This window comes from Paramormyrops kingsleyae, unplaced genomic scaffold, assembly GCF_048594095.1.
Source record: "Paramormyrops kingsleyae isolate MSU_618 unplaced genomic scaffold, PKINGS_0.4 ups52, whole genome shotgun sequence".
In the NCBI taxonomy this organism is placed as follows: domain Eukaryota; kingdom Metazoa; phylum Chordata; class Actinopteri; order Osteoglossiformes; family Mormyridae; genus Paramormyrops; species Paramormyrops kingsleyae.
Window position 1 is genome coordinate 213324 of NW_027325990.1, and position 27320 is coordinate 240643.

The 27320-nt window shown below is 42.4% G+C and overlaps 2 long non-coding RNA genes across 2 annotated transcripts; one reads left to right on the forward strand and one right to left on the reverse strand.

Annotated features, from left to right (window-relative positions):
- Positions 1 to 14753: 14753 nt before the first annotated feature.
- Positions 14754 to 21921, forward strand: LOC140586398 (uncharacterized). The gene is made up of 2 exons (XR_011988215.1): positions 14754 to 14968; positions 20378 to 21921. It is a non-coding gene; the product is annotated as an uncharacterized lncRNA (long non-coding RNA).
- LOC140586397 (uncharacterized) lies at positions 21378 to 22870 on the reverse strand. The gene is made up of 2 exons (XR_011988214.1): positions 22650 to 22870; positions 21378 to 21984 (listed from the first exon to the last, which is right to left on the reverse strand). It is a non-coding gene; the product is annotated as an uncharacterized lncRNA (long non-coding RNA).
- Positions 22871 to 27320: the final 4450 nt, after the last annotated feature.

Below are 27320 nucleotides of genomic sequence, written 5' to 3' on the forward strand. Positions count from 1 at the left end.
AGAAAGAGAGAAGAAATCACTCCACACGCAGCATACATCGTGTCACACATTATACATGCGCAGAAAAGAAAAAGTAGACCCTTTTTGTCAACATCGTGGAAAAAACTTAATAATCAGAAATAATACAAACATATGAGATGAGAACACATAATCCAACACTTATCCTATATAATCTTAACTTATCCTATGTTACCTTATGCTACAGAACTTGATCTTAACCATAACATATCCTATCTTAATACTGATAGCCCATCTCCACAGCCAACTCCTGAACCCCAGGGATGGCACTTAGCTGCTCCAGTGCATCAATAGGAAAGATGAAGACAGCATGTTCCCCTAATTTCCTGTTTCTGATGGAACGCCATCCGACCTCACCGTGGCGAAATGAATGGCTGATATTATAGGTACGGTAATAGATACAATTAGACAGTTGTATTGTCTGGCGTTGTCATAGCTGCAACACTAAAATAATATAACTAACCAGAGTGCACATGCACATGCATTGGTACTATGTCTCCGCGATGCTTCAAAATCCATCGGCAAACATCTCTGTGATGCAGAAACATCGCTACCGAACATTTGATTCCATATTCCCCCGATGTCTGCGCCATGTATTTCAACAGTGATGCGATGTTAATTTGATCACTCTGCAGCCTTTAGCCCGCTGTTATTTTCCGTTATTAGGTTATTATACAGGGCAGCTCAGGCCGGGGGAGCAGGCGCTGATGCAGCCCGGTGCCGCACCCACCACACGTCGGAACTGCTCGCGATCCCGGCCGGCGACCCCCCAGGCAGAGATCTAGACACGCTCGATTCAGTCCCACCCTTATTATAATTACTTTTATATCCTCCTGAGACCCAAGGAAAAAAGTGTCCTTCAATTGTAGGTTATGTGTCTTTGGAGGAAATAAGACATCTTACAATTTAGATTTTTTCTAATTTATTTTTATTTTTAATTTCACAGCATGTCCTCTTTAGTGCACAACAGGAATAAATACGTTTCCTAACATCAGTGAAAAAATAAATGCAAAAATACAATGTCCACTACAATGGACATAAATGAATGGGTCGGGTCTCAGGAGGATATGCAGTAATTGGTAACTAGTCATTTTCAGTAACTTGCACGAGACTGCCAGTTGGCTGAATCCGAAATAGTTGTAGTGCTACAAGGCTGGATTGTTACAGGGACTGTGTTAAATGCAAATGCTGTTCTGATTGCGTTAAAATCAAACGTTTTTGCTCAGATTTCATGAATTTGGTGGTGTGCTCTTTATACTATGCCAAGTTTTCCTAAAAGCAGATATTTTATTTTAAAGGTGAAATAGAGCAGCGCATTGAATTGTAATGCCTGTATCTTGAAACGTAGCGTGTTGCCAGACTCTCCGATGCACAGCTCTATGGTCCATACAGAGGAGATGAGGAACATGCAGTTTGCAAAGTCACCAAATTACCTTTTGTTAAGTGGCTACGTTTACATGCCTTAATGCAATTAAGATGTTTTCATGTAAACAGATTAATCAGGGTGCTCATCTATAAATGTGACTGAAAAATATGAGAAGCACTCATACACACATTTATAGGAAGATTTTGGGATTTATGAAGAAAACGTTTTGTGAAAAAAACGCACATATCCCTGGGGAAACCAGACCACCTTATAATTAGAGGAAAAATATGTCCATTGCTTAAAATTATCATACAGACCCAGTGAACTCAAAAACAGGTATTTTGTAAAAATAAATGAGATTGAAGGAGATGCTGTTTCGACAGAATCCTGTAGAGGGCACTGTGTATGCTAAATCGAAGGCTCCAGGAATGTATTCGGCAGTTATAATAATAAACAATAATAATTCAAATATTTGTGTACACACGGCATTTGGCTCTGAAATTACACAGTTCTTTAAAATAAAATTGTTTAAAAAAAGTTTTATGAACAAGTCAAATATGAATTATAAAATACAATTTTCCAGTTAAAATACTTATTTTAAATACATGCCTCAGAAATTCCGACACTGAAGAGGGAAGTATGGTGAATAAGTATCATTGGTTCTAACTGAAGCCAAAGGCGAGGAGTACAGCAATTTCACCCAAGAAATAAAAATATCCTCAAAGCCAAACCGCTTCAGAACATAAAATAAATAGTTCCATTCAACATGATCAAAGGCTTTCTCAGCATCTAAAGATAGGAGTACCTCTGGGCACTCAGACGAAGATGATGTGTAAAGGATATTAAATACACGCCTAATATTAAAAAAACAACTGTCTATTTTTAATGAAACCAGTTTGATCAGATGACACAATGGAGGGTAATACAGATTCAAGACGGAGAGCCAACACCTTAGCCAGTATCTTAACATCAACATTAAGGAGACTAATTGGACGGTAGGAGGAGCAAGCGAGGGGATCCTTGCCCTTCTTCAGAAGTAAGGATATTGATGCCTGACGTAGAGTTGGAGGCAGGCATTGGGACTTTAAGCTGTCATCAAATACATCCTTGAGTAAAGGGTTTCATTTTGCTGCAGACTTTTTATAAAACTCTGTAGGAAAGCCGCCCGGGCCTGGACATTTCCCACTCTGCATGCATGTGATAGCTTTATGAATTTCATGTAAGGAAATAGGATTCTCTTACATTCTCATCCACGGTGGGTATATTCAGGTCTTCAAAGAACCTATCCATTAAACTCAGATCAAAAGAGTGTTTAATACAAATTAAAATAGAAATCACTAAACTGCTTATTAATATCTAAGGGATCTGATAATAGTCCTGTGTCAGAATCAATCTGGGCAATTACTTGAGTACTAGATGTCTGTTTTAAACTATAAGCCAGAGCCCTGCTTGGTTTCTCCCCATACTCATAAAACATGTGTCTGGTTTTTAACAGAGCCCGTTCCGCCTGTCCAGTTGAGAGCAGATCAAATTCAGCCTGATACATCATCCGCCGTTTATATAGCTCTGGAGATGGACCAGTGGCATAGGCTTTGTCTACTCTAGAGATGAATTCCAAAAATTATGTTTGCCTAGCTACCTGTGCTTTATGAACAGAGGCATTGTAGGAGATAATTTGGCCCCTCAGGTAAGCCTTGAGCGTCTCCCAAAGTAAGGAAGGGGAGGTCTCTTCATTTACATTAGTTTCTAAAAACATATCTATACCAGCATTTACGAAGGCAATAAATGATTCATCTGACAAAAGAAGTGAAGTGAGCCTCCATCTGAATCTGCTAGGTCTATGATAGGGGAAGGTCAGGACCAGTGTTACAGGTGCATGATCTGATATTACTATACTGTTATAAACACATTCTTTTACCAATGGGAGTAGATATGTATGTATGTATGTATAAAGAAATAATCTATACGTGAATAATAAAAAGAGTATTCCCTCTTTGTAGGATAAAGAAATCTCCATGGGTCAGACACCTTGCAAGATTGTAAAAAAGTCTCTATGCATTCAGCTGTTTCTGAAGCACCAATTGGGCGATTGGAGGATCTATCCAATACTGGGTTAATTACACAGTTACAGTCACCAGCTAAAATAAGCTGATGAGTGTCCAGGTATGGTACGGTCAATAGAAAATTGTTCATGAACTTAGAATCGTCCCAATTTGGAGCATATACACAAGCTAATATCACAGGCAAACGGTACAGTTTACCCACCACAATAACAAAGCGGCCATTGGGGTCCAATATTGTTTCAGACACTTCAAATGATACTGATTTGTTGATCAAGATTCCAGCCCCCCTGGCCCTACTCCGAAAGGTTGAATGGAATACTTGTCCAACCCAGCCTCTTTTTAAACTCAAATGATCTGACCTGCGCATGTGCGTCTCAGTTAAGAAGGTTATATCCGTTTTTAAAAACTTAAGATGAGCAAGGACCTTGGTGCGTTTCATAGGATGATTTAGGCCTTTCACATTCCAATTAGTAAACTTAACTGACTGGCCACTCCTCCCAGAAGCCATATTTGAATTTGCCATATTTAATACTGGTAATATCCAGCAGACATAATCTGAGTTGCAGTAAATTAATTCTGTGACTCTGGTAGATGTCATGTTCGAAACAAAGTGTAACCACTAATGGACAAAATGAAAGACAAAAAAAACAACAAAATAAAAAAGAGACTTTAAGTACAAAAACACCACCACCCCCACCCCCCAGCACTATCCCGAACACAGTGCATATCCCAAGAGCAAAACACTGCAAAATTCTAACTTGGGTCTCTAATTTAACCAAAAACGACCCAAAGCACAGCGAGCAATCACATTCAGAAATATATATACAGTGGTACCTCGGTTCTCAAACTCACTAGAACTCCAATTTCTTGAAAGTCGAACAAACCAGTTTGACCTAGAACTCGATCTGAATATCAGAAGTCGAACCATGAACACTGACTTAATATAAATTGTACGCGCCAGGAAATGAGTCATACGACAATGCAATTCTTACTTGAATGCCTTCTTCACAGACTGGACGATTAACCAAATAAAACAGCGCAACATTACAGTAACTAACAATAAATAAACCACTAACTTACGTGTACTATTAGAGCATTTATGTCATTTATTTAAACTTTATTTTACCAGGTAAATTAACTGAAAACCACTGCTTTACGTGATATTCGGGAGAAATAGCAGATTACGCATCGGAACTGCCTGGGATACAAACGTCATGCATGTAACTAAACTCTTCAGCCAATAAGGGCAAAGGTGTGTTGTCACGGAGGCGGTTCCAGTTTGTGCAGCCGGGTGAGAGGTCGCAATGCATCTAACCGTAATGCATTGCGTCAGGATCAGAATGTGTTGCTTTAAGCCAGCGCTGTAAGCAAGTCGAACGCACCCAATGACCGGACTGGGGAAACAAAATTTACAAGCGGACTTAATACAGAGGACTAATGACAACAACCAGAAACAGCTGATCACATGGGGATCCCACACGAGCTTAACGAGGGGGCGTGGCACACGGAAGGAGCGGACGATCGGGGCAGGACAGGGGTAATGTTGGGATAATATCTTTATCGTTTTGGAAGCCATTAAGAAAAAAAATGCTCTTCTTGTTTTATCCTGTTCATTTTGTGTTGAAGTGCTTAAAAAAACACACACACACACACACACACACACACATATTTAGGTGTCATTTTGGGGGGCCGGGAACCAATTAATTGGTTTTCCATTATTTCTTATGGGAAAAATTAGATCAGAACTCAAACTTTTTAGGATTCGATCTGGAGTCCGGAACGGATTAAGTTCGAGAACCGAGGTACCACTGTATAGTGCAAAATACCATGTATTTTGTAATGTCTCAAATGAAGTAGGCCTAAACTAATATTAGGCCACTAAACATAGTGTACTATCAAAGAGCAGCCCATTGGTTTTCAATTCAGTAGCCTAATATGAAATACTATGGTTTAATGGTTTAAAATTATAGTAAACAAAAGCAGCTCAAGAAAATCAACTATTCATATGTTATAGCCTATTTATATGAGGAAGAGAACAAGAATTCCCGGCATGTTGAAAAAAGTGCCTACACCAAACCTTTCCATATAGACTAATAACAACCGAGAGAAAAAAGGGAAAACAAATGTCTTTCTCATAAATTGAGCAACATAGCACTATCTGCATTTAGTAGGCTATAGACCTGGTTAATTCAACTTTGACACTGACGGTGAAATAAACCTGTACAGTTCGGTCACTTAAAAAACACTGACCGTTTTTGAAAGTTATGTCTGTACCTGATCATGATGGAGGAGAATGGTAGTCTTTATATACGAGATGGCCCGATGGGGATCGGTAAAGGTTTTTTCCTCGCCATCAAATGTGATACGGAATGTAGCTGGATAACGGAGACCAAATCTCACATCCTTAACAGTTCTAAGGAGCTGCTTTGCCTCTTTAAAGGCAGCTCGCTTCTTTGCTATCTCCAGAGTGAAGTCCGGAAAGATGTGCACACGCTTCTTCTGGCTGGAGAGGCGAAGGATGCGATCCTTCACGTCACCATGATGTACACGGATTATGAATGGTCTTGGCCTCTCCCCTTCCCGCAGCCTCGGTGCTAATGAACGGTGGCCCCAGTCCAGACGTGGAGTTTCCTCCAGGTTCAGTATCTCCTTCAAAGCAGTTGCGCAGAATTGCCGCGGGTTGGTCCCCTCTTGGCCCTCCTCTATTCCAACAATGCATTTAGTTGTCAGGTTACACACATCTGACTGCAGTTTTTTCGCAGCAGTTTCCAAAGTAAAGACTGTAGAGCTCCACGCCGTGGTAGACTGCTCGAGGTCGTCCAAATGCTCGGAATGCTGTGCATTAGCAGTCTGTAAGGAGCTAGCCGTAGAATGCAACTCTTGGCGGATAGAAGTTATTTCTTGCCAGAGGACAGCAGTTTGTGTATCTATTTTCGTGCCCAATAGTTCAATCGCTGTCATAATTTTCTCAACCGAATCCGAAGAAAGTTGCTGTGCATCACCCTCAGTGGTAGCCTTCTTGCTAGCTGTAGCAGGTTTCTGTGAGCGACTAGCCATTTTTAAACGGGGAGGAAAACAAAACTTTTAAACGCGTTTTCTTGCTGCCTTAGTCCTTCAATTAGTGATGTTAAACTTTTCGGATAAATATTTATCTATCAATATGGCTTCTGCAAGTATGTAAATATAATGAAAATGAAATTGCTCGCTGAGCTCCAGGACCTCACAGCCTCACGTGTCGAACGTCAACCGGAAGTTCCCATGCAATTGTTTCTTAAACATACCTTTACCTATCTTATCTTATCCTATGTTATCTTACGTTATGTGAAATGTCGCTATTTACATCTGACAGATAGCCCATCTCCACAGCCATCTCCAGAACCCCAGGGATGTCACTCAGCTGGTCCAGCACATCACTAGGAAATTTGACCTCATCTTCATCAAGTCTCGGTCGCAGGGGCACCCTCATTATCCCCGTACGAATAGTGAGCCTCAGAGTTTCCATTCCTCTGTTGCTTGCAGATGTGAGCTGAGCTCATGAAGTCGTTCCAGAACTGCTGGCACCAGTAATGAGCATAGCACTTGGCATCATAGGTCATCTTATTGTAGTTGCTTATATCGTAATTATTGAATTTTTCCATTTTTTCAATAACAAGAGAAGGGGACAAAAACGGTGGTGTTGGACCCATGACCAGCTGAGATGAGGGGGCCTGCACCAGAACGTGAGGCAGAGGGGTGGGATGAACTACGGCTGGGGCTGAAGATGGTTCTGGAGCTGGGCTAACTGGTGAGGCTACGCATGGGGATGAAGGAGGGGAGTCCATAAAAAGAGATGGAGAAGGAGGTAAAACAAAAGAGGATGGGACTGGTGAGGGAACTAAGAAGGAAGTTGATGATAAGGCTGGTGAGTAGGGCTCAGGGTGCGACGTTGTTGGGACTCGATGCAGGATGGTAGCGATCCCACATGGGTTGAATCGAAGGGGTTACTGGAGAATAGCAGCTTTTGTAAGTTCTTGGTATATGGCCCCCTTCCGTCCTTTAGGTTTCCTCCTTCGTCCTGATAAAAGAATGACGGTACAATTATGCAAAATAAAGTGTAAAAATACAAGAGTCAAATCAATTGATGGCTGTTAGTGACAGACAGACAGCACACTTGCCAGTCAGTACTGCACATTGAGAAAAATACTGCCGTCTCATTGTCTCATTGGAGACAGGAAACGAATGCTTGGGAGACTTACGCGCTGGTCTCGGATTGGGCTGCCTGCATTTCCGTAGGGGTACTTCACCTATAAAAACACACCAGTCAGTGCACAGATTGCCTGATATGCAGAACAGCATTTACTATAGAGAATAGCAACGCTGGAAAGGTTCATGTGCACCAAGGCTAACAGCCCACTCAATCCAAATGCTGGCATCAGGAACTGACTATTCAATCAAATCATTTACTGTATATAAGTGAACTTTATTGTCATTCACACCATACAACAGTACAACAACGGAAGCATAGCTGAACAAAATTGCATACCTCCAGGCTCAATGTGCAGACATAAAAAGACAGGTGCACATAGTCAACATATGGATAACACAAAGAAAATTTCACTTCTTACACAGAAGTAATTAAGACTGTGTAAGACAGCATAAGGCAGCACAGGACAGACACTAAATATACAAACCAATATACATATATCTTGCGCCTTCCATAAATTCCATTATTTCTTTACTCTCAGGGTACCTAAAGTAAGAATTCTGCCTTTTCTGATTTACATTATGGGGACATATTCACCTGTTATCTTACTATTTCACAATGATTATCTGTGATGTTTAAACACATCACAGCAGCAGAATTTACCGATTCCATTATACAATACAGTAACCATGTGGATTAGAGCCCCGTATGTTTACCGTTTCATGGTAACAAACACGATCTATTACTCTAAGTAAAACTCCATCCATCCCTTATGAACATTTTATTTTTAAGTATTCCAAGACACACACTTCCAAAACAATATGATTGTCACAGAATACAAGACTCAACAACACCAGACAGCCCTATTCTGACTTTCATTCTTCAAGTGTTGAGTTACTCTGGCCATCATTTTGCCATTCTTACCGGGGCTAATGGAACCAGGGTTGTTTTCTGGAGCAATCCACACAAGTTTCGGGGTGACAATGAAACAATTAAGACGGACCAATTAGTGCTGGGCTGTTTATCGGATATTTACGGAATATCGATATATTATCAAAACCAGATAAAGGAGGACACAATACAGTTTATATCGACATAATTTGGTCGTTTGTTAAAATCGGGCGCTATTAAAGACTTTGAATATAATTCCTTCCCCTTTTAGAAGTAACGCGAGAGCTGCGGTCCCGACGTTGCACAGACTCCCAGAATTCACAGCGAAAAGCGACCCATTCAGTTAGGATTCATGGGGGTTTGATGGAGGGCTTAATGCAATGGGACAGATAATATGTCACATGTGGTTTTCATTTAAAACTGAATATTTACCACACTTGAAGGAAATTTTCATGTATTGCTAATCTTCCTAAAAATACAGAGGTGGGTCTATGCACTTATGCCGATATTATGTTTTGTTTACCCATGTTTACAGTTTTATCCTTAACATAGCCTCCACGGGTTTGCTCTAAAGACATCTCATTTCATTTACACAATGACAATAAAGCTATCTTTATCTTATCTGAGAGTGGAAGAAGCAAAATGACGCAATGCTAACGTTAGCATTAGCAAACAGCTGCCTAGTAATCTTTGGAAGTAACACGTTACTATAATTCCACTACGTTTGGCTGTAAGGAGTAATATAGCTAAATACCCTTTCAAGTTAAATAACACAATTAACAGTACCGAAATTTAAATGGACTTGTTACTTTTGTCTTTCGTTAAAATATTAAGTTACAAATGCGTCCTGTTCCGCTAATTTCCGGTTTATGATCTAACGCCATCCGACCTTACTGACAATTTGTCAGTTGTATTGTTTCGCACTGTCACAGCTGCAACACTAAAATGATATAACTACCAGGCATTGGCATTGTCTCCGCGATCCTTGAAAATCCATCGTCAAAGCATCTCTGTTGCAGAAACATCGCTACCGAACATTGATTCGACATTCCCCCGATGTCTGCGCCATGTTTCTCAACAGCGAGGCGACGTTAATGTGCTCACTATGCTACCTATAGCCCACTGTTATTTTTCCTTATTTGGCTTTATAACCCACAACAGGTTTATAGTATATATGTATTCCTATAGGGTAGATGTGTTCTGTTAGCCCCACATGCAGGCATACTGTTTAAAAGCACATATATAGAAACAATCCATTACAACGTTTACTGTTTGATATTGACAACATGACAGAAACAGAATCACTAGGTTTAACATTTATGCTGAAGTGATTATAACACAGCAATACTGTCCGATAGTGGTGGGCGGATCGATCCAAATATCGATAATAAGTGTACTTTGTAAATATGTCAAATTTATGTGAAGTTTGTAATTTGACATTCAAAGTATAGACATTGCAAAATGCAGTTTGGAACACTTGCAGAAACATTATAAAAGTACATAGTAAGCAATGCTGGCAGTTTGTTTTGATCCCAGATATCTGATCACCAAAGTCTTGGCTACATGAAGATGACTAAATGGTGTAGTTGCAACATTCATTTGGATAAATAAATAAGAAAAACCTAACTCATGTAACTATTTCTGGCTCCTTTCATTGAATATGTAGCAACTTTAATGTGTATGAATGAACCATTGTCACCTGGCCACGTCCCTACCCCCCTTTTATGGCGCTGATGGGGACGTACAGTATCTGGATCGCGTTTCACCATTGCGCTGTTAATCAAATTACCATGCGAATGCGATTTGAATACGCGCTACACGCCCCCGATGCAGGTAAAACAAAGTAAGGTGACATGGTTTACTTTTTTGCCGATTCAACCTAATTTAAAAAACTTTAATACTTCCGTCAATGGATGTTTTGAAAAGAAGACAGATTTTTCATGATTCTACATTAAGATTTGTGGGATTCAATAGAATTATAAAGAACATACAATGAATAGAGGAAAAGGAGAATATAGCTTAAAGCAGGGCATGATGAAAGGAGGGGGTTGATTCTAAAATAATACAACTAACAGAAATCAGGAACTGACAGTGTGCGAGCAGGGCAGGATGACCTCGTCCCAGACAGTTGGAAAAGAGGAACAGATGCTTATTTTAACTTTTGCTTAACAAAAGGGGGCTGCAAAAATGCTGACACAATAAGATGCTGGGAGGGGGGACATGTGCTAACTGACAAACAGAAGCAAATGTAAAAACATGTTGATGTCACGTAGCTGGGAAAATACCAAAAGAGGGGGGAACACGTACCCGGAGGGCTATAAAAAGACAGCCGATAACTATTGTTCGAGCTTCTTACTGTACATGCTGAATGTATGTCAGATAGTCGCTCCCTGATTGTAATCAGTCAGAGAATAAACTGGTGACTTGCAACTACTCCTCGTCTCAGCTGTGAATCTCTTCTCATCCACGGACCCGGTGGAGACTACTTACTCCAACAGATTTCAGCGAGATATAAACTGAAATAGACGCGAAAAGTACGTTGCATCGCCGACGATGCACTCGACCCCAGAGGGTAAAACAGCAGGGATAGTTCGGGGTTTAATCATCAGATGCATGCGTTTATTACAATTGCACTACTACAACCCACACACCGGCACTGCTCACCGTGCACGTCGCCCCGTTTACTCCTCATACACACGGTGGGCGCACGCACACATACACACACACTACACACAACAATAAACATTAACCACTATACATGACATAACACACAGCACATTTATAATCACACAAGCGATTACTTATAACTATTTATAAGCTATCATCAGTCCAAGGAGTGACGCCGATGTTTCCGTTCTGCCTTATTTGCTGTAACTGTAGTTCCGCTTTTTGCCAGCAGGCTGCGCACAGACAGCGTTTCTGTGGGCTGCACATGGTATGTAGTTAGATTAGTATTTCATAACTGCACTGCAGGACATTGCGTAAAATCATTTTCTGCAGTAAGTATTGGAGTGTTTATAAAGGATCTTTTAAAAAAAATAATAATAATAATAATAATAAATCAGTTTCTCACAAACACCTCCATTCATGACTGACTGAAATATCAAGGATGAAAGTGATTAGGATCAGCTCAGAGAGCCCATGCCGAGCTGTTGCTAAAGTAGCAGCAGTCAACTTTAAACCAATGTTAAACAAATACTAGTCTGAAAACAATCAGTCATTAAAATTAATCAGCTTGCTAAGTTGTGTTTCCTTTAATAATATAAATGTTATAGAAAAATGGAAACCCCACGCTCTCCGCGAATATTAATCACCAAGATTTATAAAAACCGCAACTGTACTGAAAAATAACGTTGCTTATGAATGTTGGCAAGTAAAAAGTATTTGTACTTTGTGATCAAGTGCCATTCTTGGCACATCACACAACGACGAAATGTGTCCTCTGCATTTTAACCCATATGTGACATATTAGTGGGCGGCTATATTATTTAGCTTCATTCTTAAAATAATAATACTAATACCAATAATAATAATAACAAAACCAAATATCCTGTAAATTTTAGAATGTGAAATGGTCGGCTAAGTTGACCTCGAACGGTTCTGCGTACTCATTGTTTTTTTTTTTTTTTTTTTTTCGTTTCTTGTTTTAAGAAACTGAAGCCACCCAATCAGCGTGCCAATGGAGTGACGTCAAGCGAAGGTTCAGAGAGATTCTAGAATTTATAGTTATTGCTACGTATATCTGGAAGCAGAAGCTGTATTTTTTTTTATTTCTCTCAGTCTTGATTTGGGCTTGGTTGGTGATTACTGTTCCTGTTCAATTCCTTTAAATAACTTCGGCAATGGCTCCTTTCAGTCGCTTACGTAGTTTTCTACGCACTTGTCTGAGAAGCTTGAAGCGTTCCAACTTTCGTGTGGGCAAATCCACTGCACCATGCTCAAGTGTTGCAACGGGGGTTGCTATAAATGGCAACGCCCCTGCAACGGTCGGGAGTGGCATCCACCTCCCCAGTGGACACGGGGATCACGGGGATCAGTGGGCGGCAGTCTGGGAGAAAATTACAGCCCTCGAAGACGAGGTGGGCCGTTTACGGTCCGAGATCTCCCAGCTTGCCGGTGCCCTGACTCACCCAAATATGCCCCGGAGCAGTTCGGAGACCACTCTTATAGTCCCCACTTCAGCTCCAAGCTGTTTCCCGCCCCCTCCTCCTCCTCCACCGCCTCCTCCTCCACCGCCGCCTCCTCCTCCTCCGCCTGCTAATATCCAGGGCCCGAAGCAGAAGAGGAGTCATCCTCAGGGAAGTGGCACAGGACCCACTAATGGCCCCAGCATGGTGGATGTTCTGGCGGAGCTGCCGCACATTAAACTGCGCCCAGTGCAGAGGTCGCCAGTTGGGACGCCAGTGACCAGGAGGGGACCGACGCAGGGGACGCCCATGCCCTCAGAGGACTTTGCTGCCATTTTAGCAGAAGCACTGAAGAAAAAGTTTAAGCATCAGAACCACTCTGATGAGTAAGAGCAGCAGTCCTCTGAGGCCTTTAAACCTTTTTTACTTAAACTTTTTTTACTTAAATTTTTTATACTTATAACATTTTTATACTTATAACATTTTTATACTTATATCATTTTTATACTTAAGATTTTTATACTTATATACTTTATATACTTAAACTTTATATACTTATACTTTGTGTACTGATTCTATATACTTATTAATAAATAATATATTTATATCACTATTATTTTTAAAAGAGTTGCTGATTTTGTAATACTGCTGCAGCATTCTCCACATGCTAATCACTGCCCCACATCGAATTGGCACTTTGATCAGCCACGAATCACTTCACTACCCCCTGTTGAATGTTGCATCGTATGTTGTTAGATATTTCGTAGTAGTAAGTACTTCATTATTAGGCTGCACAATATTGGAAAAGATGTATTTCTGCAATGAGTATTGCAGTATTTATTTAAATTGAAAATGCTTAAAACAAACCAATTTCTCACAAACACATCTATTCATGAGTGATTTAAATGGCAAGGATGAAAATGATTAGGATTACCTCTTATGATTAGCTCTTGCCAAAATAGGGCTTGTAAACTTTTGTGGTACTCAGAATTAACCCAAACAACTATGACTCTATAATCCTCTATAATCACTCTCACTGAGGGGGCCTGCACCAGAACGTGAGGCAGAGGGGTGGGATGAACTACGGCTGGGGCTGAAGATGGTTCTGGAGCTGGGCTAACTGGTGAGGCTACGCATGGGGATGAAGGAGGGGAGTCCATAAAAAGAGATGGAGAAGGAGGTAAAACAAAAGAGGATGGGACTGGTGAGGGAACTAAGAAGGAAGTTGATGATAAGGCTGGTGAGTAGGGCTCAGGGTGCGACGTTGTTGGGACTCGATGCAGGATGGTAGCGATCCCACATGGGTTGAATCGAAGGGGTTACTGGAGAATAGCAGCTTTTGTAAGTTCTTGGTATATGGCCCCCTTCCGTCCTTTAGGTTTCCTCCTTCGTCCTGATAAAAGAATGACGGTACAATTATGCAAAATAAAGTGTAAAAATACAAGAGTCAAATCAATTGATGGCTGTTAGTGACAGACAGACAGCACACTTGGCAGTCAGTACTGCACATTGAGAAAAATACTGCCGTCTCATTGTCTCATTGGAGACAGGAAACGAATGCTTGGGAGACTTACACGCTGGTCTCGGATTGGGCTGCCTGCATTTCCGTAGGGGTACTTCACCTATAAAAACACACCAGTCAGTGCACAGATTGCCTGATATGCAGAACAGCATTTACTATAGAGAATAGCAACGCTGGAAAGGTTCATGTGCACCAAGGCTAACAGCCCACTCAATCCAAATGCTGGCATCAGGAACTGACTATTCAATCAAATCATTTACTGTTGAGGGAATAATGAATAAAATAAAGGGAATGATTCTATAAGGCTGTAACTAATCAAAACAAGAACTGACTGGCGCGCCGGCAAGGCAAGGCTACCTAATCGGAACAGATAGGGGGGGCGACAGAGAATATCAGCGGCCCCTACTTATCTTTTAGCCTTCCAGAAGGCCAAGAACAGTACGAGCCGGCTGGAACCACACATGCGGTTGTCACGTACACGGAAGGTACCGAGAAAGGGGGGGAGATGCCCAAAGGGCTTTAAAAGGGATACAGCTGATACATATGGCAGAGCCTCCTCCTGTACATGCTGAATGTATGTCAGACGGCCGCTCCCGGATTGCAATCTGCCAGACAATAAACCGGTGATTTGCAACTTCTCCCCGTGTCAGCTGTGAATCTCTTCTCATCATCGGTGGAGACGCCGTGCTCCAACAATTTGGGGGCTCGTCCGGGATCCCCAGGAGATTCGCAAGATTCGGCTAAGGGGTGACGCGGCCTACTTGGACACAGAGAACTGCGAGGCGCCGACTAGAAGTGGTAAGCAGAGCCTGTTACATCAAAATCTGCACATTGGATATGTCAAATTGAGCAGTTTGAAGTGTCCAGTGGCCCGTCGGTAAAGTAAGACGGAGGAGAGGTTGCACGCACTGTGTTTATACAATATATTGTGTTGTCTATGTGTTGTGTATGCATTGTGTCTAGGTATCGTGCGCAGAGAGATAGAACCTTAAGGAGCAGAGGGTATGGGACCCCGCAGGGAAATAGAATTTTAAGGAGCAGAGGGTACGGGACCCCGCAGGGAAATAGAATTTTAAGGAGCAGAGGGTACGGGACCCCGCAGGGAAATAGAATTTTAAGGAGCAGAGGGTACGGGACCCCGCAGGGAAATAGAATTTTAGGGAGCAGAGGGTACGGGACCCACACAGGGAAATAGAATTTTACGAGCGGTAGAAAAGCTGGGTGGGAGACCCAGGGAATTCAGGACCCCGAACTCTAGATTGGGAGGAGGGAATAAGGTCCCCCTCTCTAACTAAAAAAAAAAAAAAAAGAGAGAGAGGGTGAATCAAAGCACCAGCTTGGGTGCAGTTGTACTGGTTTGTGTGTGAGCAGCGTTGTGGGTTCTTCCTGTTCAGGGTGCTCGCCGCTCGCTCTGTGTTGGTTGAGCTTGCCCGTGGCTCTGCTGTCACTGCTTGCGGTCTTACAGTTTGTCAGAACCGAAGGGGAGTTCTCACAGAACACCCCCTTCCAAGTTGACATTGCTGGAGATCGGGGGGGTTTCGGCTGGGAGCGGGCCTGTTTGACTGGGATTGAGCTTGTGGGACGTGCCCTGTTCAGGGGGGACACAACAGTAAGCTGCTTTGAATATAGTCTTATTATTTTAGAAGTTGTTGATTTATGTATTGGTGGTGTTTGTTAGTAGGACATTCGACTAGGATAAGGAGGTAGCTGATGCCGGGGAGCGTATGTGTGGGGCGGTTCGGAGCGCCGGATGTCGAGTAGAGGATAAACGCTCACTGGGAGAATTACTGTGGAAAACGGAGAGAGAGCATGCTAGGCAGAGGGATGAAGCAGCACGCCAGAGAGCGAGCGCTAATTTGATGCAGAAGTGGGGAAAGTAATTACGTCCGCAGTTTTGGGTCCTTGTTCAACAGATAAGTTGCAAGTAAAGATGTATAAAGCAGAAATAAGTACAAAGTAGAAGAGATCAAGTTAGCAGGGGTCGGGATAGAGCATTTGTGCATTTCCATAAAACGTCATTGACAGTAGTGGAAGTGCGGGTTGGTAAATTTAGAACTTAAAATCTTAATAATAAATCTTAAAATAATAATTAAATAATAATTAAATCTTAAAATAATGTATTTGAATAAAATATTGTGATTAATAGATTTTATGGATTATAGAGACTAAGTTTAGAGATAAAGGGTATTAAAGCACATCTTTGTGAGAAAAATAACAGTTTATAGACCAGAGGTTTTAGTATATGTGTGCCCGTAGATAATTGGGTGCAGTGTTAGGGATTTTAGTTAGGAGAGGAAATAAGTAGAAAATAAATAATAATAATAATAATAATAAATAATAATAAATAATTTAGAGCCACACATCAAGGTGAAGTAACTACTGTCAGGGAGAGAATTAAAAAAAAAAAAAAAAAAAAGAATAGAGCACGGGTTGACTGTGAGGAACTCTGTTCATTTTTAGACAGGAAAACAGTTCAAGTGACAGTAGAGTGCAGAAAAGCATTAAAATGCAGGCCCTGGTAAAGGCAGCAGAAACACCAGTACAGCAGTTGGGGAGAGAGCACCCCCTGCTTAAAGCGAGGATAGAAAAGATGTGTAAAAAGTGGGGGAATAGAACAAAGGCCCTGGTAACTAAGTGGCCTAAAGGGGGCACATGGGATGTGGCAGTGTGTGAGGAGATGGAGACTCTGATAAAGTATCATAAGGCTAATAAGAACACAGAAAGGCGTAAAAAGAAAAGGAGTGAGGAACTGGAGGTACTGAGGTTATTTAAAGCAAAGGGAGAGGCCTGGAGAAGGGAGCAGAAAGCCATGAGAAAGGCACTAAATGAGAAGAAGGGGGGTGAGAAAGAAGAGATGAGGCAGGAAGAAATATGGCCACTGTCATATCAAAGTCAGTGTCCGTTAGTGGAAGCCCCCCCTCCTTCATACAAGGGTCAGTTTCCAGTAATAGAGGGGAAGGTAGAATTCAGAGGTGAGGTGACACAGAAGGATGAAGGAAGTAGGGAGCAGAACGGAACGGCAAGTTGTTTAGATGGATACAGGGCAGTGAGTGCATTGCTGCGGCAGGCAGTGCAGGAAGGACTGCGAGGGAGTGAGAGAAGAACAGAAGGCCAGGCATGTGGGCCTGAGAAACAAGGGAGTGAGATAAAGGTGGGGTACGGAGCAAGTGGTAGTAATGCAGAAGGGCTGGTGCATCTGCTGGACACCCCTAACCCTCCATCTAAAGGATGGAGTCAGTTTCAGGAGAAGGAGACAGAAACAGAGAGTGAGGAAGGAGTAGAGGAGGATAATGCAGATCATAGAATAGTGAGAAGCAGGAGGGCTGTGAAGCCCCCCACCAGGGACACTCCGATGCTTCCGCTGAGGGTGAACGGAGCACAGACACAGTAGGTGCCGTGGGCAGGACAAGATCTGGAGGGCCTGATTCTCAGACTCCCAGTTCTGGCAGAAGGGGCCGGAAAATGGATAAAAGCATTTGAGGAGGAAACTATGGGTCGGCTCCTGGCGATGGGGGACATAAAGGCGGTTCTGGCTTGCGTTTTGGGGGTAGACGGAATGGAGAGACTGCTGCGAAGCAGTGGCCTGGCAGCGGCGACAGGGACTCCTGTGAATGATGCATGTCACTTTGACGGTTACCATGCTAACTGCTGGCATCAGCTGCGACTAATGTTTCCTCCACGGCTGAGTGTGGTTAAAATGAAGGTGGAGCCCATCAAGGAGGGGGAGAGCCCAGCTGCCTATCTGCAAGCTCAAGAAAAGCGGTGGCGCACTGAGACGGAGCAGGACCTGCAGAATCCGGCATTCAGAGAGAGGAGGAGGACTTTGCTAAAGAGCGTGAGAGGGAACTGACAAAGAAATGGAATCAGATGCAGCTGGAGGAGCTGACCGCTAAAAAGAAAAAGTCCAGGCACCAGTGGTCTCTCCGGACCCAAGCCCCGGGGGCAGCCTGTGGACAGCCGACAGTCTCCTGTCGCTGGGGCCCCCCATGATACTAATTGGCCTCAGGTCCCTAATTGGAACAGAGTGAGTAGATACAATGGATGGGGGTTTCCTCAAAGGGCACCCATTTACCCACAAATTTGATGATCCCAGACTTTGGAGAGACTGGGGAACAGGCTGGTTCAGCTGGTGTGCTGGAGCTGTGATCAGCCAGGACACACCTGTATGTTCCAAAATCTTGTTTAGTGGAAGTTCAGATAGGTTACAAACATGTAAATATGCCCATACTAATATTAGAGCATATCCCAGTGAATTTGTCAGGCAGAGATGCTTTGTGTCAGCTGCAGATAGACATAAAATGTACAGAGGGGGGCGTAGAGGTGCTCAGTGGACAGTACAGCCTTCTGCGACAAAATTTGTTGTTCAATAGGGGACAGCATAGTTCATAAGGGATTGAAGATGTTACTGATGAAGTTGGGGAAATTCTAGAACAGTGTGGCCCATTTATACAGGAACAATATAGCAATAGGCTGAATTGGACATAGAACAAACATACTTGTTTGTTGCAATGGAGAGATTTCAGTGTGAGGGAATGTGGGCTGCTACTGAAGGTGAGTTGGTGAGAGTCAGTGGAGTGCAGAGTATGTAGGAGACTTGAGAGGTTTGTGGCTGTGGAGCATGATAGGAGGGCAGTGTGAAGGGAAATAAAGTGCAGAGGAATGTTGGCAGGAGACAAAGTGTGGAGGTTAGTTTATGATTTGTGTGCAGCGAAATAGTTAGTGGAGGATCAATCAGTGGGAGATCCCAGTCCTCACACCCTGCTAACAGATGTGCCACCTAGTGCAGAGTGGTTCACAGTTGTGGATTTGTAGATGGCATTTTTAAGTGTGTCCCTAACACAACAGTCACAGTGTTTGTTTGCGATCACCTATAGGGGTCAGCAGTTCATCCATGCGAGGATACTGCAAGGATGTGAACACATGCTTAGGGCAGATTTGGATGGATTGAATCACATTGCTACAGTATGTGGGTGATCTGCTCTGTGTTATATACACAGGCACTGAAGCCACCGTTGCTGAAGGTCTTAGCGAAAGGGGGGTTGAGGTGCCCAAAGCTAAGCTGCAATACTGATAAGAACAGGCTGCATGCTTGGGGTGTGAGTTCAGCCACGGGAGGGGGCCTTATGAGGCCTGTGTGTGGACACAAAGGGGATGCTAAAGACTCTGATGGTCTGTTTCACGACTGTGATGGATTTTTGGTTGTGCCTTTGTCGTGTGGTTGACACCTTAATAATGCATGCGCATGGTCTTGACCATTGCGCAAGGAGGGAGTGCTATGAAAAGAAAAGAAAAAAAACAAGGTTTATGAGTTGAAGTTGTACATGGGGTGTCTAACTCAAATATGCAAAGTTATTTTCAAGCAGGAAGAGGGGAAAGCAAGACGGCAAGAGAAGAACAGACACAGGAGGTTTGCAGGCAGGGTATGCAGTGGTGGCCAGACAAGGCCAGGATTATGTAACCTTGAAGGCAGACAGACTGGGGGGAGCCCAGTCAGCCCAGAGAGCCGAGGTGATAGCGGTTATCGAGGCCCTGAAATTAGCAGAAGGGAAAGAAGTTACCATAGACTCAGACTCAGCATATGCTGTAGGCGCAGTGCATGTGGAACTCAGCCAATGGCTGAGGGCAGGATTCTTGACCGCGGGAAACAAGCCAATAAAACACGAAGCAGAAATGAGGGAATTGGCAAAGGCCTTGATGCTTCCCAAAAAAGTGGCGGTGGTCAAGTGCAAGGGACATGAAGGGTCAGGAACAATGGTAGCGAAAGGAAATCAGGCCGCAGATGAGGAAGCAAAGAGGGTCACAGGGTACGTGATGTCCAAACAGATGATCATGGTAGAGGAGGAAGTTCACCCAAATTACCGATTGACCCTGGAGAAAGCGTTGGGATTGAGACATGCGTTCGGAACTGTGTATCATCCGCAGTCCCAGGGAAAAGTGGAGCGAATGAACCAAACAATAAAACAAAAATTGGCAGAAATCTGCGCGCAGACCAAAATGAATTGGGTTGACGCTTTACCACTGGCAATGATGTCAGTGAGGTGTTCCATAAACAGGGGGACCGGGTTCACCCCCTTTGAGCTCCAGACAGGCAGGCAGTTCCTAGGACCCCAGAAAGGGTTAACCTGGACCCCCAACGAGAAGGGGGAGCAAAATCCTAGAGCATATTATGATTGTTTGCAAGGTCTCGTTGCAGATTTCTCTAAACAGATCCAGGAGGCGAGACCAGAGAACCAGCCAGCCAAACCACACACGGCGGAGTGGGTCCTCCTGAAAGTCATCAAACGGAAGTGGTCAGAGCCCAGGTGGACGGGCCCCTTCCAGGTTACTGAGAGGACGTCACACGCGATTCGTCTGAAAGGCAAACGTGACACGTGGTTTCACTGGAGCCAGTGCGCGGCTGCGGAGGACCCAGGGAGAACCACAGCAGAGATCCAGGAGGCCCTTAGGGAAGGAATCCAGGGCGTCAGTTCGGCTGAACTAGACGCAACTCAGGTCTCAACAGAAGGGGCAGAATAATCCCCTGACCTGAGCAACCAGAGCAGGGTAGTCCACCCCTGCTCCAACGACCAGAAAGAACAAAAGCACCTCATCCACCGCCAGACAACACTAGGACCAGGATGGAGATCAAGATAAAAAGGGGAATGTTGGGGGAAACAAGTGTGTTATGTGTGATGCTTAAAATGCTTAAAATGTTAATGATTAGTGGTTTGTGAGCCATGCCAGCCATGGACCCCGAAGGGGGGCTGCGCCTGTGGCGGGCTGGGAGTGGAATTTCCCTGAAGCTCAGGGTTTTTGCCCTCCTTCCTAGGCTGGATGGACAGATTGTGTGTGGAACTCTTTGGAGTCCTAAAGGGGGGAGTGTGCGCTATGTTTGGGGAAGAATGCTGTACTTACATTCCCAACAACACAGCACCAGACGGCTCAGTGACCAGGGCACTCGAGGGTCTCCGGACCGTCTCCAAAACGATGCATGCACACTCCAGGATCAATAACATCTGGGATGCTTGGCTGACCTCGGCGTTCGGACAGTGGAAAGGCTTAATGAGCTCGCTTTTATTATCCTTTGCTACTTTTGCTGCGATTTTAGTTACTTGCGGGTGTTGTTGTATTCCCTGCCTGCGCGCACTGTCAGTTCGTCTCATCACTACCGTGATAGAGAAGCGGGATAGCTCCTATGCGCAGATGATGCCTCTCCTGCCTGTTGGGCCGGAGAGGGGCAAAGGTCATTTGGACAGCTTTGAACTACACCTCCCCCGCCAATAGGGTGATCTCCTTGCGGAGACCAAAAGGGGGAATGCAAAATTTCATAAATAAGGGAAAATATTACTAATCAGCATAATCAGGGTGATCTCCTTGCGGAGATCAAAAGGGGGAATTGAGGGAATAATGAATAAAATAAAGGGAATGATTCTATAAGGCTGTAACTAATCAAAACAAGAACTGACTGGCGCGCCGGCAAGGCAAGGCTACCTAATCGGAACAGATAGGGGGGGCGACAGAGAATATCAGCGGCCCCTACTTATCTTTTAGCCTTCCAGAAGGCCAAGAACAGTACGAGCCGGCTGGAACCACACATGCGGTTGTCACGTACACGGAAGGTACCGAGAAAGGGGGGGAGATGCCCAAAGGGCTTTAAAAGGGATACAACTGATACATATGGCAGAGCCTCCTCCTGTACATGCTGAATGTATGTCAGACGGCCGCTCCCGGATTGCAATCTGCCAGACAATAAACCGGTGATTTGCAACTTCTCCCCGTGTCAGCTGTGAATCTCTTCTCATCCACGGACCCGGTGGAGACGCCGTGCTCCAACACTGTATATAAGTGAACTTTATTGTCATTCACACCATACAACAGTACAACAACGGAAGCATAGCTGAACAAAATTGCATACCTCCAGGCTCAATGTGCAGACATAAAAAGACAGGTGCACATAGTCAACATATGGATAACACAAAGAAAATTTCACTTCTTACACAGAAGTAATTAAGACTGTGTAAAACAGCATAAGGCAGCACAGGACAGACACTAAATATACAAACCAATATACATATATCTTGCGCCTTCCATAAATTCCATTATTTCTTTACTCTCAGGGTACCTAAAGTAAGAATTCTGCCTTTTCTGATTTACATTATGGGGACATATTCACCTGTTATCTTACTATTTCACAATGATTATCTGTGATGTTTAAACACATCACAGCAGCAGAATTTACCGATTCCATTATACAATACAGTAACCATGTGGATTAGAGCCCCGTATGTTTACCGTTTCATGGTAACAAACACGATCTATTACTCTAAGTAAAACTCCATCCATCCCTTATGAACATTTTATTTTTAAGTATTCCAAGACACACACTTCCAAAACAATATGATTGTCACAGAATACAAGACTCAACAACACCAGACAGCCCTATTCTGACTTTCATTCTTCAAGTGTTGAGTTACTCTGGCCATCATTTTGCCATTCTTACCGGGGCTAATGGAACCAGGGTTGTTTTCTGGAGCAATCCACACAAGTTTCGGGGTGACAATGAAACAATTAAGACGGACCAATTAGTGCTGGGCTGTTTATCGGATATTTACGGAATATCGATATATTATCAAAACCAGATAAAGGAGGACACAATACAGTTTATATCGACATAATTTGGTCGTTTGTTAAAATCGGGCGCTATTAAAGACTTTGAATATAATTCCTTCCCCTTTTAGAAGTAACGCGAGAGCTGCGGTCCCGACGTTGCACAGACTCCCAGAATTCACAGCGAAAAGCGACCCATTCAGTTAGGATTCATGGGGGTTTGATGGAGGGCTTAATGCAATGGGACAGATAATATGTCACATGTGGTTTTCATTTAAAACTGAATATTTACCACACTTGAAGGAAATTTTCATGTATTGCTAATCTTCCTAAAAATACAGAGGTGGGTCTATGCACTTATGCCGATATTATGTTTTGTTTACCCATGTTTACAGTTTTATCCTTAACATAGCCTCCACGGGTTTGCTCTAAAGACATCTCATTTCATTTACACAATGACAATAAAGCTATCTTTATCTTATCTGAGAGTGGAAGAAGCAAAATGACGCAATGCTAACGTTAGCATTAGCAAACAGCTGCCTAGTAATCTTTGGAAGTAACACGTTACTATAATTCCACTACGTTTGGCTGTAAGGAGTAATATAGCTAAATACTACGGTGGCCCCTAGAGACAAAACACACACAAAAGAAAAAGCAGAAACAAAATGAAAATGCGCAGCAAATTAAAAAAACACACAAAAGAAAAAGCAGAAACAAAATGAAAATGCGCAGCAAATTAAAAAAACACACGCAAAAGAAAAAGCAGAAACAAAATGAAAATGCGCAGCAAATTAAAAAAACACACACAAAAGAAAAAGCAGAAACAAAATGAAAATGCGCAGCAAATAAAAAAAACACACGCAAAAGAAAAAGCAGAAACAAAATGAAAATGCGCAGCAAGTTAAAAAAACACACGCAAAAGAAAAAGCAGAAACAAAATGAAAATGCGCAGCAAGTTAAAAAACACACACAAAAGAAAAAGCAGAAACAAAATGAAAATGCGCAGCAAGTTAAAAAAAACACACGCAAAAGAAAAAGCAGAAACAAAATGAAAATGCGCAGCAAGTTAAAAAAACACACGCAAAAGAAAAAGCAGAAACAAAATGAAAATGCGCAGCAAGTAGACAATCCCAAACCGGAAGTGCTCCACCACGCTAGGGGGCGCGGTGAGCTCATGTGGCACAGTCGCTACACAGTAGTGATGGGAAGTTCGACTGAATTAACTAATTTGATTCTTTCGAGCTGTCCGTTGTAATGAATCGATTCTAAAATCGATTCTGTGATTCACTTTTTTTCCGTCTTTTTTGCGCCTGACCGTATGAGTCAACGAATCATGGGATCGGATAATAAATCAAACGGTGTCTCAAGGTTACGTTATTTGACTGAAAGATGGGGCTGGTAAATTATTAACAGTAAATTATTGCATTTCTGCATAATAAAACCATATGTCTTTCATCAAAAACCAAAGATATTTATTAACTTTGACGTTTACACAACAACGTATGCAAGTTTACTCATGCTCATTGTATGTGTGTGTGATTGTATTGGTAATATTGCAGTTGTTAACTGTGATGTAGTCCTTGATACTCATGCACATGAATTTGGCTAAAGTCAAGAAAATAAGAACTATATATACACGCGTGTTTATTCAGCATCGGCACCCTTTCTGCTTTTTATATATTGTTTTTTTTATTGTGAATAGTCAAGCTGAACATTTTTGTTTAACACCAGCCCCATCTTTCAGTCAAATAACGTAACCTTGAGACACCGTTTGATTTATTATCCGATCCCATGATTCGTTGACTCATACGGTCAGGCGCAAAAAAGACGGAAAAAAAGTGAATCACAGAATCGATTTTAGAATCGATTCATTACAACGGACAGCTCGAAAGAATCAAATCAGTTAATTCAGTCGAACTTCCCATCACTACTGTGTAGCGACTGTGCCACATGAGCTCACCGCGCCCCCTAGCGTGGTGGAGCACTTCCGGTTTGGGATTGTCTACTTGCTGCGCATTTTCATTTTGTTTCTGCTTTTTCTTTTGCGTGTGTTTTTTTAACTTGCTGCGCATTTTCATTTTGTTTCTGCTTTTTCTTTTGCGTGTGTTTTTTTAACTTGCTGCGCATTTTCATTTTGTTTCTGCTTTTTCTTTTGCGTGTGTTTTTTTAATTTGCTGCGCATTTTCATTTTGTTTCTGCTTTTTCTTTTGCGTGTGTTTTTTTAACTTGCTGCGCATTTTCATTTTGTTTCTGCTTTTTCTTTTGCGTGTGTTTTTTTTATTTGCTGCGCATTTTCATTTTGTTTCTGCTTTTTCTTTTGTGTGTGTTTTTTTAATTTGCTGCGCATTTTCATTTTGTTTCTGCTTTTTCTTTTGCGTGTGTTTTTTTAATTTGCTGCGCATTTTCATTTTGTTTCTGCTTTTTCTTTTGTGTGTTTTTTTAATTTGCTGCGCATTTTCATTTTGTTTCTGCTTTTTCTTTTGTGTGTGTTTTGTCTCTAGGGGCCACCGTAAAATACCCTTTCAAGTTAAATAACACAATTAACAGTACCGAAATTTAAATGGACTTGTTACTTTTGTCTTTCGTTAAAATATTAAGTTACAAATGCGTCCTGTTCCGCTAATTTCCGGTTTATGATCTAACGCCATCCGACCTTACTGACAATTTGTCAGTTGTATTGTTTCGCACTGTCACAGCTGCAACACTAAAATGATATAACTACCAGGCATTGGCATTGTCTCCGCGATCCTTGAAAATCCATCGTCAAAGCATCTCTGTTGCAGAAACATCGCTACCGAACATTGATTCGACATTCCCCCGATGTCTGCGCCATGTTTCTCAACAGCGAGGCGACGTTAATGTGCTCACTATGCTACCTATAGCCCACTGTTATTTTTCCTTATTTGGCTTTATAACCCACAACAGGTTTATAGTATATATGTATTCCTATAGGGTAGATGTGTTCTGTTAGCCCCACATGCAGGCATACTGTTTAAAAGCACATATATAGAAACAATCCATTACAACGTTTACTGTTTGATATTGACAACATGACAGAAACAGAATCACTAGGTTTAACATTTATGCTGAAGTGATTATAACACAGCAATACTGTCCGATAGTGGTGGGCGGATCGATCCAAATATCGATAATAATGTTGGTATTTATATTGATCAATACCAGTTTAATGAGATCGATACTTATAAGTTTCAATCTCTCTCCCGAATGCACCGCAGCTGTGTGTTCGCGCTGCTGCTCTCAATTGCTGCTCCCAGCTGTCACATGACTCAGCGGCGCCAGGCTAGCAAACAGGCGCGGGCGCACACACATACACACACACACTATAATATTTCTAATAAAGTATTTTAATAGTGGGTCGCTGAGCCATGCTCACAATAATTAACCCTCTGGAGCCTAGGGGTAGGAAACACACTTTCACTGACTGGGGCATGGTCACACATTTCTTCAAATATCATAAACTTAATTCATGACAAATAAATTATTTCTTATATATTTGGTTTGGCAACAAACTCATCTTAATCTTAGTGTACTTTGTAAATATGTCAAATTTATGTGAAGTTTGTAATTTGACATTCAAAGTATAGACATTGCAAAATGCAGTTTGGAACACTTGCAGAAACATTATAAAAGTACATAGTAAGCAATGCTGGCAGTTTGTTTTGATCCCAGATATCTGATCACCAAAGTCTTGGCTACATGAAGATGACTAAATGGTGTAGTTGCAACATTCATTTGGATAAATAAATAAGAAAAACCTAACTCATGTAACTATTTCTGGCTCCTTTCATTGAATATGTAGCAACTTTAATGTGTATGAATGAACCATTGTCACCTGGCCACGTCCCTACCCCCCTTTTATGGCGCTGATGGGGACGTACAGTATCTGGATCGCGTTTCACCATTGCGCTGTTAATCAAATTACCATGCGAATGCGATTTGAATACGCGCTACACGCCCCCGATGCAGGTAAAACAAAGTAAGGTGACATGGTTTACTTTTTTGCCGATTCAACCTAATTTAAAAAACTTTAATACTTCCGTCAATGGATGTTTTGAAAAGAAGACAGATTACGGATTTTTCATGATTCTACATTAAGATTTGTGGGATTCAATAGAATTATAAAGAACATACAATGAATAGAGGAAAAGGAGAATATAGCTTAAAGCAGGGCATGATGAAAGGAGGGGGTTGATTCTAAAATAATACAACTAACAGAAATCAGGAACTGACAGTGTGCGAGCAGGGCAGGATGACCTCGTCCCAGACAGTTGGAAAAGAGGAACAGATGCTTATTTTAACTTTTGCTTAACAAAAGGGGGCTGCAAAAATGCTGACACAATAAGATGCTGGGAGGGGGGACATGTGCTAACTGACAAACAGAAGCAAATGTAAAAACATGTTGATGTCACGTAGCTGGGAAAATACCAAAAGAGGGGGGAACACGTACCCGGAGGGCTATAAAAAGACAGCCGATAACTATTGTTCGAGCTTCTTACTGTACATGCTGAATGTATGTCAGATAGTCGCTCCCTGATTGTAATCA